Below are 5,000 nucleotides of genomic sequence, written 5' to 3' on the forward strand. Positions count from 1 at the left end.
TTAGTCTGGTAGTCTGGTAAACACCCTGTCTTTACATTGAGAGATGGACAGATTGAGTCTAGACATTAGTCTGGTAAACACCCTGTCTTTACATTGAGAGATGGACAGATGAGTCTTTAGACATTAGTCTGGTAAACACCCTGTCTTTACATTGAGAGATGGACTTGAGACATTAGTCTGGTAAACACCCTGTCTTTACATTGAGAGATGGACATTAGTCTGGTAAACACCCTGTCTTTACATTGAGAGATGGACATTGAGAGATGGACATTAGTCTGAGAGATGGACATTAGTAAACACCCTGTCTTTACATTGAGAGATGGACTAATTGAGTCTAGACATTAGTCTGGTAAACACCCTGTCTTTACATTGAGAGATGGACAGATTGAGTCTAGACATTAGTCTGGTAAACACCCTGTCTTTACATTGAGAGATGGACAGATTGAGTCTAGACATTAGTCTGGTAAACACCCTGTCTTTACATTGAGAGATGGACATTAGTCTGGTAAACACCCTGTCTTTACATTGAGAGATGGACAGATTGAGTCTAGACATTAGTCTGGTAAACACCCTGTCTTTATATTGAGAGATGGACAGATTGAGTCTAGACATTAGTCTGGTAAACACCCTGTCTTTACATTGAGAGATGGACATTAGTCTGGTAAACACCCTGTCTTTACATTGAGAGATGGACTAATTGAGTCTAGACATTAGTCTGGTAAACACCCTGTCTTTACATTGAGAGATGGGCAGATTGAGACCACACCATGACACATTCTGAGAATACATAGGAAAAACACATAGACATGATCACTCCTGCATTGAGCATTTTCTCTGACATCTAAAGAACAGACAGTCTGAACAATACAACCCACTAAAATCATCTCCCAATATGCACATTTATAGAGGAATAATGAAGTCAAACCAAAGTATTTTCCCTCTGTGGTGTGAATATTATTTTGCTTTAGAATAGAGTGTTGGCGGTGGTTATTACTGTGAGAAAGCCAGGCAGGTAATGTTTCAGAATAATGCATGATAATGTGTATATCAGCACTCCTGAGAAACAACTTAATGTGGTCAGTCAGGTGGAAAATAAGGAGGAGAGGAGAGGGGCGACAGCTTCTACTTCTCTATAGTATGATATAATAACATAATATAGCTCCACTCATTCCTCTTTCTTTTTCAAAGTAACCCTGAACTAAAAGAGTGGCCTTCTCAGTCAACCTACCGTCACACAGAATCACAATAAACCTCCTCAGTCAACCTGGCCATCACACATAATCACAATAAACCTCCTCAGTCAACCTGGCCATCACACATAATCACAATAAACCTCTTCAGTCAACCTACTGTCACACAGAATCACAATAAACCTCCTCAGTCAACCTGCATCACACATAATCACAATAAACCTCCTCAGTCAACCTACTGTCACACAGAATCACAATAAACCTCCTCAGTCAACCTACTGTCACACATAATCACAATAAACCTCTTCAGTCAACCTACTGTCACACAGAATCACAATAAACCTCCTCAGTCAACCGGCCGTCACACAGAATCACAATAAACCTCTTCAGTCAACCGGCCATCACGCATAATCACAATAAACCTCCTCAGTCAACCGGCCATCACACAGAATCACAATAAACCTCCTCAGTCAACCTACTGTCACACAGAATCACAATAAACCTCCTCAGTCAACAAATGAGTCATTGCAATGCTCCCTAACACACACAAGAGAGAGGGAGAGAGGGGGGGAGAGAGATAAAGAGAGGACATCTTGTCCTGCTGCATAACAATGAGCCAATCAGGTTGTGTGTCTATGTGTCCCTACTCCTGTTTCGCCTGTCCCACCATCATCACCCACCCCCCCAGCAGTGTCCCCTCCCTGTCCCACCCCACCCCCCCAGCAGTGTCCCCTCCCTGTCCCACCCCACCCCCCCAGCAGTGTCCCCTCCTGTCCCACCCCACCCCCCAGCAGTGTCCCCTCCCTCCCCACCCCACCCCCCAGCAGTGTCCCCTCCCTGTCCCACCCCCTACCCCCCAGCAGTGTCCCCTCCCTGTCCCACCCCACCCCCCCCAGCAGTGTCCCCTCCCTGTCCCACCCCACCACCCCAGCAGTGTCCTCTCACTGTCCCACTCCAGGCCCCAGGCAGTGTCCCCTCCCTGTCCCTCCCAGGCCCCCAGCAGTGTCCTCTCACTGTCCCACCCCAGGCCCCCAGCAGTGTCCCTCTCCTGTCTCACTCCAAGCCCCCAGCAGTGTCCCTCCTTGTCCCACCCCAGGCCCCCAGCAGTGTCCTCTCACTGTCCCACTCCAGGCCCCAGACAGCAGTGTCCCCTCCTTGTCCCACACCTGGCCCACCCCCAGCAGTGTCCCTCCCTGTCCCACCCCAGGCCCCCAGCAGTGTCCTCTCTCCTGTCCCACCCCACCCCAGCAGTGTCCCTCTTGTCCAACCCCAGGCCCCAGAGTGTCCTCCACTGTCCCACCCAGGCCCACAGACAGCAGTGTCCCCTCCCTGTCCCACCCCTGGCCCCAGCAGTGTCCCTCCCTGCAGTGTCCCCTCCCTGTCCCACCCCCCCCCCAGCAGTGTCCCCTCCCTGTCCCACCCCACCCCCCAGCAGTGTCCTCTCACTGTCCCACTCCAGGCCCCCAGCAGTGTCCCCTCCCTGTCCCTCTCCAGGCCCCCAGCAGTGTCCTCTCACTGTCTCACTCCAGGCCCCCAGCAGTGTCCTCTCACTGTCTCACCCAAGCCCCCAGCAGTGTCTCCTCCTTGTCCCACCCCAGGCCCCCAGCAGTGTCCTCTCACTGTCCCACTCCAGGCCCACAGACAGCAGTGTCCCCTCCTTGTCCCACCCTGGCCCACAAACAGCAGTGTCCCCTCCCTGTCCCACCCCAGGCCCCAGCAGTGTCCTCTCACTCTCCCACACCAGGCCCACAGACAGCAGTATCCTCTCACTGTCCCACCCCAGGCCCACAGACAGCAGTGTCCCCTCCTTGTCCAACCCCAGGCCCCCAGAAGTGTCCTCTCACTGTCCCACCCCAGGCCCACAGACAGCAGTGTCCCTTCCTTGTCCAACCACATAACCCCTGCAGTGTCCTCTCACTGTCCCACCCCAGGCCCACAGACAGCAGTGTCCCCTCCTTGTCCCACCCCAGAACCCCAGCAGTGTCCTCTCACTGTCCCACCCCAGGCCCACAGACAGCAGTGTCCCCTCCTTGTCCCACCCCAGAACCCCTGCAGTGTCCCCTCCCTGTTTCTGAAACATCACAGCACAGTTGAAAAAATATATGGCAAATAGAAAACCAATATGGATGGTGTTAAGAGATAGATGGGAGGGGTTGAATGAAGCTGAAGGGTGGGACTAATAACAAGATAACAAATGCTAAATAGACTGTGTCTGTAAAACTTTGTGAAATAGCACAAAATTCAAAATATGGACATCAGAAATAAAAATAGAACATCAGATGGACATCAGAAATAGATGGGAGGGTAGGTTGAGATGGGAGAGGTTGAGGGTAGAGGAAGGACATCAGAAATAGATGGGAGAGGTTGAGGGTAGAGGAAGGACATCAGAAATAGATGGGAGAGGTTGAGGGTAGAGGAAGGACATCAGAAATAGATGGGAGAGGTTGAGGTTGAAATAGATGGGAGAGGTTGAGGGTAGAGGAAGGACTAAAAACAAACAAAATCATCAAAATAGATGGGAGAGGTTGAGGTAGAGGAAGGACAACTCATGTAAAATAGACTGCTTCCATAAAATGTATATAGTATGTATGAGATGGAAGTAGAGGCCTAAGCGTTGTTATTCACTAGTTTACTGCAATTAGGGGAGGGGTGGTAGGGTTAGAAAGTAATAAAGGAAAATATATGTTAAAACAAGATGTGTGTGTATATATATATATATATATATATATGTATGTATGTACAGTTGAAGTTTGAAGTTTACATACACTTAGGTTTGAGTCATTAAAACTCATTTTTCAACCACTCCACAAAGTTCTTGTTAACTAACTATAGTTTTGGCAAGTTGTTTAGGACATCAACTTTGTGCATGACACAAGTATTTTTTTAAACAATTGTTTACAGAAAGATTATTTCACTTATATTTCACTGCATCACAATTCCAGTGGGTCAGAAGTTTACATACACTAAGTTGACTGTGCCTTTAAACAGCTTGGAAAATTCCATAAAATGATGTCATGGCTTTAGATTTATATAATTTGAGTCAATTAGAGTTGTACCTGTGGATGTATTTCAAGGTCTACATTCAAACTCAGTGCCTCTTTGCTTGACATCATGGGAAAACCAAAAGAAATCAGCCAAGACCTCAGAAAAATAATTGTAGACATCCACAAGTCTGGTTCATCCTTGGGAGCAATTTCCAAATGCCTGAAGGTACCATGTTTATCTGTACAAACAATAGTACGCAAGTATAAACACCATGGGACCACACAGTCCTCATACCGCTCAGGAAGGAGACGCGTTCTTTCTCCTGGAGATGAACGTGCTTTGGTGCAAAAAGTGCAGATCAGTCCCAGAACAACAGCAAAGCACCTTTTGAAGATGCTGGAGGAAACAGGTACAAAAGTATCTATATCCACAGTAAAAACGAGTCCTATGTCGACATAACCTGAAAGGCCGCTCAGCAAGGAAGAAGCCACTGCTCCAAAACCGCCATAAAAAAAGCCAGATTACGGTTTGCAACTGCACATGGGGACAAAGATCGTACTTTTTGGAGAAATGTCCTCTGGTCTGATGAACCGAAAATATAACTGTTTGGCAATAATGACCATCGTTATGTTTGGAGAAAAAAGGTGGAGGCTTGCAGAAAGGAAAAAGGGAAGGTTTGCAAGCCGAAGAACACCATCCCCACCGTGAAGCACGAGGGTGGCAGCATAATGGTGTGGGGGTACTTTGCTGCAGGAGGGACTGGTGCACTTCAACAAAATAGATGCCATCGTGAGGATGGAAATTATGTGGATGGAATTTATGTGG

Source organism: Oncorhynchus nerka, linkage group LG14, assembly GCF_034236695.1.
Source record: "Oncorhynchus nerka isolate Pitt River linkage group LG14, Oner_Uvic_2.0, whole genome shotgun sequence".
In the NCBI taxonomy this organism is placed as follows: domain Eukaryota; kingdom Metazoa; phylum Chordata; class Actinopteri; order Salmoniformes; family Salmonidae; genus Oncorhynchus; species Oncorhynchus nerka.